At 40.4% G+C, this 13,534-nt stretch overlaps 1 protein-coding gene across 5 annotated transcripts in view; it reads left to right on the top strand.

Moving 5' to 3' along the window:
• Positions 1 to 13,534, top strand: part of KLHL18 (kelch like family member 18) — a 154,503-nt gene that overhangs the window by 115,898 nt on the left and 25,071 nt on the right. The window contains exon 1 of one of the 5 annotated variants that reach the window (XM_060308778.1): positions 8,183 to 8,204. The exons of the other annotated variants lie outside the window; for them this stretch is intronic. The gene's annotated coding sequence lies outside the window, so the exon portion shown is untranslated. Of the gene's footprint in view, positions 1 to 8,182; positions 8,205 to 13,534 lie in introns of those variants that run through there. 5 annotated transcript variants of the gene reach the window in all.

The raw sequence follows: 13,534 nt of genomic DNA, 5'->3' as shown, positions 1-13,534 counted from the left end.
ATTCCAGGTTTTAGCAGTAATGAATAAAGTTGCTATAAACATTTATGTGCAGATTTTTATGTGGACATACATTTTTAACTCCTTTGGGAAAATCCCAGGGAGTGTGATTGCTGGATTATATGATAAGAATATGTTGAGTTTTGTCAGAAGGTGCCAAACTGTCTTCCAAAGTGGCTGTACCATTTTACATTCCCACCAGCGATGAATGAGAGTTTCTGTTGCTCCACATCCTTGTCAGCATTTGGTGTTGTCAGTGCTCTGGATTTTGGCCATTCTAGTAGATGTGTATTTTTACCTCTTTGTTTTAATTTGCGTTTCCCTGATGATGTGGTGTGGAGTATCTTAATATGCTTCTTTAATACGCTTATTTGTCAACTGTGTATCTTCTTTCGTGAGATTTCTGTTAGTCTTTTGCCCATTTTTAAATTCAGATGTTTTCTTGTTGGATTTTAAGAATTTTTTGGATATTTTGAATAACAGTCCTTTATCAGACATGTGTTTTACAAATATTTTCTTCCAATCTGTGGCTTCTTTCTTGATTTCATTCTTTTTAAGGCTGAATGATAATCTGTTGTATGTATATACCATGTTTTGTTTATCCGTTCATCTGTTGATGGGCACTTGGGTTGTTTCCATCTTTTGGCTACTGTGAATAATGGTGCTATGAACATGGGTGTAGAAATACCTCTTTGAGACTCTGCTTTCAGTTCTTTTGGATACATACCTAGGAGTGGAATTGCTGTGTCATATTGTTATTCTGTGTTTAACTTTTTGAGAAACCACCAAACTGCTTTGCACAGTGGCTACACCATTTTGCATCTCACCAGCAGTGCACAAGGGTTCCAATATCACCACATCTTCACCAGCACTTGTTATTTCCTGTTTGGTTTTTCTTTTTTTTTTTTCCTTCATAATAGCTATCCTCTTGAGTGTGGTGTGAAGTGGTGTCTCATTGTGGTTTTGATTTGTATTTCCCAGATGATTAATGATGTTAAACATCTTTTCATGTGCTTATTGGCCATTTGCACTTAATTTTTTTTTTTTTAAAGGAAGAGTAAAGGCTTTTTTTTTTTTTTTTTTTTAATTTTTATTTTTGGCTGTGTTGGATCTTCGTTTCTGTGTGAGGGCTTTCTCTAGTTGTGGCAAGCGGGGGCACTCTTCATCGCGGTGCGCGGGCCTCTCACTATCGCGGCCTCTCTTGTTGCGGAGCACAGGCTCCAGACGCGCAGGCTCAGTAGTTGTGGCTCACGGGCCTAGTTGCTCCACGGCATGTGGGATCTTCCCAGACCAGGGCTCGAACCCGTGTCCCCTGCATTAGCAGGCAGATTCTCAACCACTGCGCCACCAGGAAGCCCTGCACTTAATTTTTGTTAAAAATTGTTTTAGCTGTTTTAGTTCCTTTGCCTTTCCATATAAATTTGAGAATAATCTTTATATCTATAAAAATAATCTTGCTGGAATTTTGATAGGAATTGCATTAAATCTGTACACCAGTTTGCAGAGAATTGACATCTTTTTTGTGTTGAGTCTTGTAATCCTTGGACACAGTATGTCTCTCCATTTATTTAGATCTTTGATGTCTTTCATCAGTATTTTGTAGCATGTAAGTCCTCTAAATCAGCTTGTTGGATTTACACTGAAGTATTTAATTTTTTGAACAATTATATAATTATATTTCAAATTCTGGTTCACACGCGTTAATAGATAGTATGTGGAAATACAGTTGACTTTCTATGTCAATATTGTGTCCTGTAGCCTTATGTACTGTGACCTTGCTGAACTCACTCATTAGTTCTAGGTTAGTTCTGTGTGGGGTTTGGTGTTTCTGTGTGGGGTGGGGGTTGGTAGATTGCTTTGGATTTTGGACATAAACTGTCGTGTCATTGGCAGATAGGGATAGTATTATTTCTTATTTTCTGATGTGTATTCCTTTTATTTCATTTTGTTACCTTACTGCACTGGCTGGAACTTACAGGACTATGTTAAATAGCAGTGGTAGGAGTAGACATTCTTGCCTTTTTCTTCATCTTAGGGGAGGGCATTCAGTCTTTTACCAGTAAGTATGAAGTTAGCTAAAGTTTTTTTGTAGACATTCTTTATCAAGTTGAGGAAATTACCCTCTACTCCTAGTGTTTATCATGAATAGGTGTTGAATTTTGTAATATGCTTTTTCTGCGTTGATTGAGAGGATCATGTGACTTCTTTTTCTTTTAACCTGTTATTATGGTGGGTTATATTGATTAATTTTTGAATATTGAACCTGCCTTGGATCCCTGACATAAACCCTACTTGGTCACAGTATATAGTTCTTTTCATGTATTGCTGAATTCTATTTGCTAATATTTTGTTAAGGGTTTCTGCATCTATATTCATGAGGGATATTGGTCTGTCGTTTTCTCTTTTTTTGTATGGTCTTTGTCTAGTTTGGGTATTAGGCTAATACTGGCTTCATAAAATAAATTTGAGTTGTCCCCTCCTCTTCTATTTTCTGGAAGAGATTGTTTAGAATTGGTATTAGTTCTTTTTTAAATGTTTGGTGGAATTCTCTAGTGAAACCACCTGAGCCTGGAGACCTTCTTTTCGGGGGTTTTAAAATTACAAAATCGATTTCTTTATTAGCTATAGGGCTATTAAAATGATCCGGGTCTCATTTTGGAGGGGGAAGGGGAGGGGGAGTGTGAGCTATGAGTAACATTTCTTCAGAATCTACTGTTCACACTTACAGAGGAGGACACTAAGTAGCCCTAGCTCCTGTCCATCTGACCTCAGGCAGGTCACATACCCCAGTTATGATGGGGATTCAGATGCTGGGTTTGGCTATCCCTATCTAACGTTATGATATTTTTCTCAGAAGATAACTGCTAGGAATTCGAAAAATGAGTCATCCATGCAACAGGTATCTGTTGCCCATTTCTGCATCCCCCGCAGTGTTCCCAGTCAGTAAAACACCGTGTTTGCTTTATGCCTATGATGCCTGTAGCAGATGCTGTCACCCTGGTGTTTTCACACATGGGGTCCTTTAAGACCTAACTGTTGAGCAGAGTGGGGACCTTGAGGCACCACCGGGGTGCAATCAGAGCCGAAACCACCTTTAGTTAGAGCCCATCTATTAAGATCAGGAAGGAAGGTCCCCCTTTCCTGCATTTCCCCAGGGCTTTCTCCAGACCACAGTGCTTAGAGCTCTGGCTCTTAATGGCAGAACTAGCCTCAGTAGTCTAGACCAATCATTTATTGGCTCATGTAATCAAACAGGAGAACAGATAGGGTTGATGATGGGCCTGGGGGACTGAAATGCTGCTAAGACTCGTCCCCTCTGTGGTCAGCATCCTTCTCCCACTGCAGACTGCTTCATCACACATGGAAGGGGATGGAGCACCTGATAGCTCCTTGTTACCTGGAGGGATTGTCCCTCTTCCTTCTTCCTTATTTGAAAAATCCTGAGGAAGGGTCTAATTGGTAGGGCTTAGGTCATATTTTGTATAGTGTGGTGGGAATGAAGATAGAAGACATTCCCAGAAGAAAGCAAGGCACACTGAATAGAGCTGACATGAGATAGAGTCCATAGCTAGTCATGTTTGTTTGGAAGGTTTTTAGTGGCATGTATTGAAGCTACAGGTGTTTTCTGTTAACCTTCAAGTAACCTAAAACTGTTAATAGATCATCATCATCGTACTATTATAGATCATTCATGGTTAATATATTATTATAGCAGTATTAATACATAATTAATAGCTATATTTATACTACATAGCTATATAGAGATCATATGATATCTAGTTGATAGTAAATAATAATAATAGATTGTTGTACTAGCCCTCAAGTGTTGTGGTTATTTGAAGATTTACTGTGCCTACTTATATATGTAAGAAAATTTTGAAGGAAATGAGTAGAAAAAAAGTCACAGTGCCTCCTTCTCAGTCTTCCATATCCTTTTCTAAACTTAACTGAAAGAACCTGCAGTCCATTTTGACTATAACTTTTAGTGAAACTGCCTTTTTGTCTACAGGGTTAATTTATTTTCACAGGGAATTGTTGATTTTTCTGGGCAGCTATTAAGGATAGAGTTGGTATTTTAATTTCAATAAATATTTACTGAACTGTTTAGGGGATGTACAAGACCCTTATTACCTCAAAGAGTTTGAAGTCCACTGGAGTAGGTAAGAACAGAAAAGTACAGTTCTTGAGACTGAAGCTTCCCATCTCTAACATGGAGTAGCCTTACTTGTCTCACATGTTAAGATTTTGGTTGCCGTGGAGAGGTGGGCTGAGCTGGCTTTGTGCTGGGTGGTCGCTGAATAACGTGGAGGATTGGTTGATACCTGAGGTTGGAAGGCAGATGCTTCAAGGCATCTCCATGCAGTCCACCTCCTATGTATCTGATGGACAAGGCTGCATTATTTGCTGAGGCTAATTAGCATTGAAACTCCATGGGGGTGGGGGGTTGGAGAAAGAATAATTGTATAACTATGATTAAGAAACTGAAGTTTTGGGCTTCCCTGGTGGCGCAGTGGTTGAGAGTCTGCTTGCCAATGCAGGGGACACGGGTTCATGCCCCGGTCCAGGAAGATCCCACATGCCGCGGAGCAGCTGGGCCCGTGAGCCATGGCCGCTGAGCCTGCGCGTCCAGAGCCTGTGCTCCACAAGGGGAGAGGCCATAACAGTGAGAGGCCCACATACCGAAAAAAAAAAAAAGAAACTCAAGTTTTAGGGACTTCCCTGGTGGTCCAGTGGTAAAGAATCCGCCTTCCAATGCAGGGGACCTCGGGTTCGATCCCTGGTCAGGGAACTAAGATCCCACATGCCCTGGGGCAACTCAGCCTGCACACCATCGCATGCCTCAACGAGAGAGAGAAAACCCGCAGGCCACAACTAGAGAGAAGCCCACGTGCTGCAACGAAGAGACCACATGCTGCAGCAAAAGATCCTGCATGCCTCAACAAAGATCCCGCATGTTGCAACTAAGACCCAATGCAGCCAAAAAAATAAAGAAAATAAATAATAATTTTTTTTAAAAAAGAAAGAAACTGAAGTTTTAAAAAAAAGGCGTTTGGTGGTTACAGGCTATTCATGACTCCAGAGTGAATGCCTTAGCTCACTTCCTTTTGAAAAGGAGCAAGTGTTGTATAAGACACTTTATCTCAGTGTTGGATTCCACAAAGTGCAGACAGATCATACTGGTTTGGCAGGGGAGTCTGTGAATACCAGCAGAAAATCAGGTGTGACGTGGGTGGAGAATGGGGGTTGGGGGGTCTTAGATAAGTGATCAGCATCTTCTTTCTAGAGAATGTGTTCACATCCCTCTTCATAATATTTCTTCCCTGTGACTCTAGAGCAGAGGTCAGCAAACTTTTTGTATAAAGAAGCAGATAGTAAATATTTTTGGCTTTGCAGGCCGTTGGTCACTATCACAGCTGCTCAGTTTTGCCATTGTATGGGCATGTCTGTGTTCCAATTAAACTTTATATATGGACACTGAAATTTGGATTTTATACATGTCATGAATGATTAGGGTTGATTTTTTTCAACCATTTAAAAATGTAAAAACTACACTTAGCTCATGGGTCACACAAAAAACCAAGAGGCAGGAAGGCCGGATTTTGGCCCATAACCATGGTTTGCCGACCCTTTCTCTAAAGGTCTTAAAAATGAATTCTGTAAAGTTCTCAATTTAAGGACATTTTTTTAATTTAACAAGCACTTATTTAGCACTTAATATGTGCTACGCACTGTTTTAAATGCCATGCATTAAATGCTAATTTAATCTTCACAGTAACCCCATGAGTGAGGTACTGTTTACCCCATTTTTGCAGATTTCGTGAATTGAGGCACAGTGAAGCTAAGTAGCCCAGAGTTACGCTGCTAGTAAATGGCAAAACCTAGATTTGAACCCAGGCAATTTAGTTCCTGAGTATGTTCTTATCTACCATGATACACTTACTGTCTCTCTTAATTATCGACTTTATAGCCCAAAGGAATTTTAGAGATTAACCCATCGCTACTCATTTTTGCAGACTCATTCTTACACACAAGATTCATAGCCTTTATGATTCAAATGTGTGCCTTAGTAAAATTATGGATTACTATTTATGCACTTTCAGCATCTCGTGACTGCCTAAATGCTTAGTCTTAAACCCCACTGATCCCAAGGGTATTCTGTCTGCGCAGGCAGGGCACTTAACTGTTCACTTATTGTTTAATTTATGTTCATTGTGGGCTCCTTGAAGGTAGGAGCAATAGTATCAAAATGTTTTCCGTCAAAGAGAAATAAATTCTGGGTATATCTTTTGCTTTCTTTGGGAACACCTGTCTCAGATTACTTCCAACTCAGATTTTGTCCTGCTGCTTTTCCTGCTTGAATAAGCAACTGGTTGAATCTTGCGCCTCGCCTGCCTGTGATAGGGAACAGAATTTGTGGTGTCATGCTACACTATCCCTGTTGATCCAAAGATACCACCAGGGCAGGGTCAGGAATGGAAGATTTCCCAGTCTTTCCAAGGAAGAAAATGGGAGGAGGAGGAGGTGTGTGTGTGTGTGTGTGTGTTTTAAACCAAGTCAAAACTTAGGTAGACATGAGGTGCTCAGGATTTCTGGTTCCTTTTGCTCAGTCAAGGTCTCAGACACTACTAACTAGAAGGGACCTCCAAGAACCTCTGGTGCAGGGGTTTCTGTGCTACAGGGATTCTGCAATTATTGCAGGGGACCCTCAAATCTATATGTGCACCAATCTGTGGGCCAGATAAATTATATCGTTTAGGTGTATGTACAGTTACTTTTCAAATGCATGTAGATTCCATCATGATTAAAAAGAAAGCTTTACTGAATTCGTGATAGGCTACTGTTAACACAACTACTACCTTTTGAGAGCCCTGATCCAGTTAAAGCCCTTTATTTACAGATGAAGAAACTGAGGCTCAGGGGTAAAGGGAAGAGATTTGCCTGGGTCATACAGAACAGGAAGAGCTGGCCTTGAAATTGGTGCAGTTTATATGTATCATATGGCTTGTGCTCTCTGTCTCCTCTGGCATGGGCACAGGTAGAGACTGGCAAGTATTTTGACCTTTGACGCCATGCTGAACTTTCTAATAATGCCTAACAGAGTGGTTGATTGTGATATTTTTTCCAGTATTTTTGGTGCTGCTTTTAAGAAGTTTTTTTAAACTAGTATATTCCTTGCTGTGCGCCCTGTAAGTAATAATCCTATATTCCAACCTGGAAACCTGAGATATGGTAAAATTAGGCAGCTTGCTTGTATCTGTAGTAGAGCTGGCCCTAAAACTCAGAGATTTAATCTCTCTCCCAGGGTTCTATTAATCAGACTGAACTTGAGAGGATTTCAGATATTTATATCTTGGTCTTTCATGGCTGTTGCTCTCAGCTGGGTGCAACAAAAAACTTTTAAATCTCTGTTAAGTGCCTGACGCTGTGCTGGGTGTTTTCACATGTATTGTATATAACTTAATTTAACGAGACCAAAGTTGCAATGCTGAGGCCCCTCTCAGAACAAGCTAAGTAGCACTCTGGTCCAAAGCCCATCCATCCAGGCATTTATTTATTTATCTGTTCACCATTATGGAGCACTTCTGTTGTTTGCAAAAGTGCCCTTGAATTATTCCCATTGGTGCCCAGGCTAGGACAAATCAGCACAGATCCATCCCTCCAAACAAGACCCAGGATTGACAGCAACATTAGCTTGGTCTGCACAGGACAATACTTTTTTCCCATTGGAGCTTCAGGAATTTGGAGTGTCCCTGGTCATTTGGTCAAATGATGTTCATATCAACCATTCTTAAATTAGGTCTTCTCAAATACACTTGAGAAGTCAGATGAATAGGAACGGTCTCACTTTTTTAGTTGGGAAGCCAAACTTGGAGGGGACGCGTCTGAGGTAACATAACTGGTGAGGGCCTTCTAACTCCAATGTTGATGCCACGCCACCTGTCTGGTGGACCACCACTGCTCAGGAAAAGGCTCTGTGTCCACTCTTTGTAGAAGCTAAGTGGCAAGAATGCTCAGTCTTTGCTGCAGTTTTAGTGGAAGTGGTTTGGGCATTCCAGTTTGAATTGATTTTTTTTTTTCTTAGAAGCAAATTTGGCAGTATTGTGTATACCTAGGAAATCTTGTGATTGCCCCTAATTTGCTCCACAGATGCTGGTCATTGCAAATCATCCCACAGTGATTAAGTGGCTGGCGCTGATACACACGTAGTAAGTGGTCCTGTGAGCACGGGCAGTAGAGGTGTGTTGTATACCTAATATCTTGATCCCACCTGGGTAACTTCCACATGTGTGTTTGTGAGTTTAGCTCTTTCAGTTCAGAGTGTTTCATGATACCATAGATTCGTTTCTTTCCTTCCCTCCTATCTTGTACTTTGAACCTGGGTCTTCCCAATACTTTACTATCTGATTCCATTTAATTCACTAACATTTAATTAAATTCATTTAATTTACTGTCTGATTCAATTGCATTGCTAATACTTTATGATTATAATATTGTTTTATTAATATTTGTAATATTGTTTGTTTAAAGGTAGGTATAGCAAAATGTGATTAAAGGTAGAGGTATATGCCAAATAGCCTTAACTTTTCTGACCAATCAATTATATGTTGCTTATTGATTATTTTTTCCTAAATTCTGTAGCAACAGTTCACATTTCTTTGCCACCTTAGGGATGGAAAAGGGAGGAGATTTGCAGTAACAGTGTGTAATTGAAGATCAGTGGAGAAAGTAGCCTTTGCGTGGACCTGTGTAATTCAAGATGTTAAAATAGGGAACACACTGTACTCCTGTATAAGCTGTAGTTTACAATATTAGATTTATCATTTGGATTTCCCATTTGTCCCTTTTTTTTTTAGGGAACTTTTTATTTTGAGATAATTGTAGATTCACATGCAGTTAAGAAATATTAACAGTGAGATTCCCATGTACCCTTTGCCCAGTTTCCCTCAGTTGTAATATCTTGCAAAATTATAGTACAGCATCACAAGCAGAATATTGACATTGACACAATCAGCTACTCTTATTCAGATTTGCCCAGTTTTACTTTCATTCACCTGTGTGTATTTAATTCTGTATACTTTTATTATGTGTGTTAGTTTATTTTTTAATTCTAAAAATTTCCCAGTTGGCTGAGAACTTGAGCTGGGAGGGGTGTGTTATTTACTGGGTCCCTCTCAAACTCCACCAGTAAACAACTCAAGTATAATTTCCTTTCACATAATAGCTACTTAACTGGGGCAAGTTAATTCTAAATCTTGGTTTCCTCATCTATAAAATGGAATTCACAATAGCTACTTAATGCAGAGGGTTGCCGTGAGGACTAAAATGAGAAAATATGTGTAATGGGTACTTAGCAAAAGGAACTTCATAAATGATCATCTCATTTTCTTTTTTTTAACTAAGAGTACAGTGAGAGTATTTGGGGTTTTTTTTAAGCTTTTCACAAAAGTGTATTATCCTAGGATTGTAGAATTGGAAGGTCCCTTAATAGTTTTAGAATCAGTGAAGGACTTCCCTAAACGTTCTTAGGTAATAAGCTGTTATTCTTTGTGATAAACTAAAATGTGCCTCCTTGTACCTTGCAGATCTGCCCTCATCCACGTGATAGCCCTTCTAGTCTTTGAGGACAGCTATAGTCATCCCTAAATTACCTATCCTTTAGCCATTCCTCGTAAGATGTAGCTTCCAGACCCTTTCCCATCTTGGTCTCACTCTTCTAGATAAAGACAAATTAGTTGTTCCCCTTAACTGAACAGAGAATTCAGATGTAATCTGCCTAGCATATCCCAAGATAGGCCTGTCTTCTCTTTAGCTGAGCTTTTTTGGGAAATCAGGTCACCTAGTTCGTGCACATACAGCTTGTTCTTTTGTCTTCTGTTTACTTTGTAGATGGAAAATAAATGCATAGCAGTGTAACACAGCAAACTGAATGCACATTTTGCCCTCATTTCCTCCTGTAATCCCATTAAAATGATAGTAAGAGGGAAAAGAGAGATCGGCAAATGAGAGGTCAACGGAATGTTGAAGCCAGGAAGCAAGTGTGATTAACTTAGTGGGCCAGAGGAACTGAAGGTGCCTGCTTTGGCAGGGAGTGGGGGGGGGGAACTAACAAAGAGGATTTGTAATGCAGAGCCCTGGAATAGCTCCAGAATCGGAGAAACCAAATATTGGAAACAGGAAGATTAGTCGAAAGTCTATGTGAAAAGCATTTAGATGCCTACAACCCCTCCTCTACTCTCTCAGGAGACAGATATTTTAGTCTTAGATATTGAACCAGAGACACACCAAGCACAGAAGATGAGATGGAATATGGAGCAAAACTGAAAATAGGGGCTTTAAGACAAAGTTCTATATAGTGATTAATAGGACCATTCCCCTTTCTCAGTTTTCAGAGTATCTGCAGGCAGGTGCCGTCATGCAAGAGACTGAAAGATCCTCCTCTGATAAATTTAATCCCAGAGAAAAAGTCTTAGCGATACTGTCTACTTTTGGGGATCCTCAATAAAATGACAGATTCTTCTTGCCTGATCACCCTAATGTGAAGCCCATAAGTTGGCAAGCTTAGCTCCCCTACACAGAGCTTTCAAACAGCTTCTAAAAGTATGAGCAGATAGCCAAGTGTCATGAGACATTTAAAGAACATAAAAGACAGAGTCCAGGGGACCTCCCTGGCGGTCCAGTGGTTAAGACTGCACTTCCAATGCAGAGGGCGCGGGTTCCATCCCTGTTTGTGGAACTGGGATCCCACATGCCGCATGGCCAAAAAATAAAATAAAATAAAAAGTACTGTTCTGAAACTCTAAACAGTTCCTTGGGGGAAAAAAGTCCAAATCAAATGGAGGTGAAAAAAACCTCAGGAAACAGTAAAATCAGGGAGAAGAAGAAGGAAAGATTTTAACTATAATATCTTGAGAGAGATTAGAGAAAATATTGCATGCATAAAAGATGAACTAGATTCTTTAAAAAAAAAAAGAACCTCCAGAAGACAAGACCTCCTAGAAATTAAAAATATGATGACTTCCCCGGCAGTCCAGTGGTGAGACTCTGTGCTCCCAATGTTGGGGGCACGGGTTCGACCCCTGGTCGAGGAACTAGGATCCCACATGCCACATGTCATGCCACCCCCCAAAAAAAAGGAATTAAAAATATTATAGCAAGTATGAAAAATACAACACAGAAATATTGAAAGGTAATGTTAAAGACAACTCCCAGAAGATAAACCAAATGAAAGAGATGGAAATGGGGAGAACAGATAAAATAAATTATAGAGGATCATTCCAAGAGGTCTAACACCTGACAAATGGAAATTTGAGAAGAAATAAACAGTAGAGAGGAGGAAATTATCAAAGAAATGGTATGAAAAGATGTTTTCAGAACTAAAATCACATCTATAGATTGATACAGCACAGTGAATGAAAGAAAACCAACTCCAACTTACAGCCCTGTGAAATTGCAGATCTCTGAGGATAAAGAGAAAGTCCCAAAAGCCTCTAGAGAGAATAGTCATATAATGTTAGTATTCAAAATGGCATTAGCTTGCTCAAAAGCCACAAACTAGGGCTTCCCTGGTGGTGCAGTGGTTGAGAGTCCGCCTGCCGATGCAGGGAACACGGGTTCGTGCCCCGGTCCGGGAAGATCCCACATGCCGTGGAGTGGCTGGGCCTGTGAGCCATGGCCGCTGAGCCTGTGCGTCCGGAGCCTGTGCTCCACCACGGGAGAGGCCACAACAGTGAGAGGCCCGCGTACAGCAAAAAAAAAAAAAAGCCACAAACTAGAAGACAATGGAACAATACCTTCAAAATTCTGACAGAGGTGAATTCCCTGGCGGTCCAGTGGTTAGGACTCCTTGCTTTCACTGCCGAGAGTGTGGGTTCAATTCCTGGTTGGGGAACTAAGATCCCGCAAGCCACATGGCATGGCAAAAAACCAAAAAATTCTGATAGAAAAAAAATATTCTCAACCTAGAATTTTATAGCCAGCTAAACTATCACCCAAGTTTAAGGATAATAAAGACATTTTCAGACATTTTGTGCATATGCCCTCTGATATTGTGATATAATAAGAAATATGTTTTTGGTCTTTGTCCCTGATTCCTGGCACAGAGCTCCTAAAATCATTATAACTTCCTGAGTAGTAGGGGTAATAAGACCATCTTTTGTTGTAATATTTGCCCTTTGTTCTCAGTTCCTGACACAAGAGCTTCTAAAAACCTTGGAATTTTCTGAGTGATAGGGGTAAGAGGAGAAGTCAGCTAAGTTTACACTAATGAGGTAACTCTGTGTGGGCCCCTAGATAGCTTCAGGTTGGGGTCTGGTTGCCAGAAGAACCAACCATGTAATCAGAGGGTTGGAACTTTCAGCACCACCTCTCTGCCTCTGGGGAGGGGAGAGGGGCTGGAGATTGAGTTGATCACCAATGAGTTAATCAGTCATGCCTACAGAAAAATCCCATTCTAGCAAATTATCAAACCTGAAGAGGAGGTTTTGGGGACACCTCCCCCACCCTGACCGTCTAGCTGATGGGTCAGAAGTATGAGTGGCCCAGTTAGCATCTGAAGCAGGGGCAGTCTGGTGGGACTGAGTCCTTAACCTGTGGGGTCTGCACTAGCTCTGTGTGGTTAGTGTCAGATTTGAATTAAATTGTAGGATACCAATTGGTGTCTGGAAAGTTGGAGAATTGGTTGGTGTGAGAACAAAGCCCACACATATCGTGAAAGAAGTGCTGTGAGTTAAAAACAGTTTATAGTACACCCTTTCTTAGGAAGCTCTGCTAGAAGACACTTTTCACCAGAACAAGGGAATAACAAAGAAGAGGACTAAATGGGATCCAGGAAACAGGAGTTCCAATATAGGCAAGGGGAAAGGAATTCCCAGAAAGACAGAGTCCCAGTATGGATGTCACAAGAACAAACTGATAGGGTACCTGATGGAACATATTAAAGGGAGTTTTACACTTTATTATTATCTTCAGGGAAAACAGAAATTATACCAACAAAGAAATGTAATCATAGTATACATCCTGGCTTGTCTACAAATAGTATTCACATAGATCTAATAATGCAATTCTTAATGTTAATTTGACCAAAATTTGGCATAATTCTATGGGAAAATGGAGATAGTATGTGAAGTAGTATGAAGTAGTATGTGAAGAGAGCATGTCAGAGCAAAATCCTAATCTTCCATCATAAGAATTAAATATGTAACCTAATAGTTATATTTTGCCACATAACAAATTACCCCAAAACTTAGTGACTTAAAATAACAGATATTTATTATCTCACAGTTTCTGTGGGTCAGGAATTCAGAAGCAGGATTTGAGAAGCTCTCATGAGGTTACAGTCCAGGTGTCACCTTGGGCTGCAGTCATCTGGGCCTCTCAGGATATGTTGTTATCTGGCTTTCCTGAGAGCATGTGATCCAGGAGAGACAATTAGAGGAATTTGCAGTGTGTTTTATGACCTAGCCTTAACGTGACATCCCATCATCACTTCTGCTACGTTCCATCAGTCACACAGACCAGCCCTGAGACATTGTGGGAG

This window comes from Globicephala melas, chromosome 11 (assembly GCF_963455315.2).
Source record: "Globicephala melas chromosome 11, mGloMel1.2, whole genome shotgun sequence".
Classification (NCBI taxonomy): domain Eukaryota; kingdom Metazoa; phylum Chordata; class Mammalia; order Artiodactyla; family Delphinidae; genus Globicephala; species Globicephala melas.
The sequence above is the reverse complement of the archived record's forward strand: the minus strand, read 5'-3'. Positions and strand labels throughout refer to the sequence as shown.